Genomic DNA, 2602 nt, shown 5'->3' with positions numbered 1-2602 from the left:
TTTAATCTTACTCTAAGTCCTGCAAAAATTCCACTCCTTTGTCCTACACTGTATGTGTAATCTACTTTCTATCCACTCAAAAGAAGATTAGTCTGAAAGATACTGTCTTCCAACCCTAAACTCTTAGGCAACATTTCACAATACCATTCTTTTCTGAATCAGTGTGCATTAATAGATGAACGAGAGGATAAAAGAACTGTTAAGTCATTTAATTGTAGCCTTGCCATTTTCTGCTGTGGAATTTGGACATTATCTTACTATACCCAGGACAAATTTCTTTTAGTAATCAAACTCGTCCACTACTGTCCCATCTCAGAACTTCATTTTCTTTAGCTTACCTCTGTAATAGACATGAATTCCACTCTAATGGTTTGCTTAGTGTATTTTTATCCCATTTCTAAAAAATTTCCAAATTTACTTTTCCTGAAATGCAAATGAAATTCTAGAGCTTAAAATCCTTCTGCACTGCTTACTGAATTACTATTGATGAAGTAAAAATTCCTCACAGCAGACATTCAATATTTTCCACACTATATTCTTAATTGCCCTTCCTAACCTGTCCTCCCACTGCTTCATCATGTAAATTCTGGTGCACTAGCAAGTGGAGTGTTGCTTTCCAAATACAGCAGGATTGGTGAAGCTCCTGCTGCAGTCTTCAGTCAGATGCTTACATCTGTCCTTTAGTTTCCGTATTTTCCTCTTTTCCTTCCGCGGCACTTTGCTTGGAGGGCCACCTTCTCTCTCTACATTATCCTAATCATCAGTGTTATGTCACAACAGGAGATTAAGGTTTTGAACACAATAACATTCTTGAGATTCAGTCAGATTCTCTATTCTGAGAATCTGTTCAATATTACCAACTACTTAGGATCATCGTGTAAATCAAATGAAATAAATACTTAAGGTGCCTGACACATAATTACATTCTCAATAAAAGCAAACTATAACTGTTTCAATGGAAGAGTACATATTTGTTGTCTGTATAAGAGAACTTTACAATTAAAAGGCCTAAGCATCCAGTATAAAATGGAAGGTGACTGGGCTGTCATTCACCAGACAGAGGTTCTAGTTGGTTCTCTTATTTTAATCCTATGCCTGGTGATTCTCCTTTCCTCATGGGAGAAGCTTCCAGCGGTACCTTTCACTGTACATCACCTCATTACTTTCAGAAATAAGAAGGTCTTTTTTTATATGTTCATAAAATTGACTAAGAAGTTATGGCTAAGCATTTTTAAATGATAAGAGCAACAAAGATGTTTGAAAACAAATTTCTATTGTAAGATGTGTTTTGTAGCAATATTGCCTTTGACCAGTGCATAGAAATTGTGGTCTTACAAAATGCAAAACTAACTCCATTCCACACACATAGTAAGGCTGCCATACAAATGAAATGAGCCAATATATGTAAAAATGGGTGAAAAGCACAGTGTACTCTATGAAAATATGTTTTTATGAATCAAATACACTGAAATTTGAGGAAGTTATAATTCTGAATAGAAAAAAAACCTTCTGCATCATTCTTGTAAGTCAGCCCCAGTATTTTCTGCATGGGCATATGTGATTACAGTGCCATGAGTGACACCTGCAATCCTGAAGCCATGTTAATAAACATGGGTAGCCTGAGCTCTTCCTGGTTGATGGAGGCAAGTTTTCTTAGGGATACACAATTATACACACTGTGCAGCACTGCGGGAGTTGATGTCTGCCTCTGTATGTTAATGCCTTATTAACTTGAGTCACTTCCAGGAGGCAATGGCTTTGCTGTCTTTAGTATGGAAACATTAACAGTGGCCCGCCCGGCTGCTGGAAATGGGGCAGTCGGCTCAGGAGCACTTTTCCCTTAGATAGAAGTTGTGCTGGTCATCTTGACTACTCTTGCTGTCATATGGAGAAGGGAGGAGCACTTCTAAGACATTTTAAATGAGAAAATCTTTACTGGCTCCCTACCCTGGGAATTTTCTCAAGCCAGAGTGTATAAAAAGACAGCAGTAGCTCACCAGAAGCAATTCTGATATCAGGCAACTGTACAGAGCAAAACAGACCATCATAGTGATGGCATGGTGTTACATGATGTCATCTACATCCTAAAGGGAGAGATAGAAATAGTCTATGCTTCAGGTCATGTAATTTCACCATGACAGTGTCTTGAAAATGACATTAATATTTGTTACTTTTCATTTCATTTAATTAAAAAAGCAATTCTGATGTATCAGTGCATATGTGTGTGCAGACTTGCACACACACACAATCCCATCCCTAAAGGACCCCTACTGAAGCCTGAAGAATCTGCTTAGCAACACAACATATTTAGTACATGTGCTGCTGAAGCAAACACAGTCCAAAGCTTTTAGTAGTTAAAAGTAAAATGTATTTGAAGAGAGACAAAGAGACAGTGAGAGAGACAGACAGACACAGAGCAAGACAGTGAGACAGACAGATAGTCAGAAACAGAACAACAGAGTCAGAGACAGAGAGACAGAAGGAGACAGAGAGGGAGACAGTGAGAGAGAGAGAGACAGACAGACAGAGCAACAGAGAGTCATAGATAGACAGTGAGAGAGACAAAGAGAAACAGAGTGACACAGAGTCAGAGAGAAAGAGA

The sequence above is a fragment of the Octodon degus genome, unplaced genomic scaffold (genome assembly GCF_000260255.1).
Source record: "Octodon degus isolate 3935 unplaced genomic scaffold, OctDeg1.0 scaffold00003, whole genome shotgun sequence".
In the NCBI taxonomy this organism is placed as follows: Eukaryota; Metazoa; Chordata; class Mammalia; order Rodentia; family Octodontidae; genus Octodon; species Octodon degus.
Note: the sequence above shows the minus strand (reverse complement) of the source record.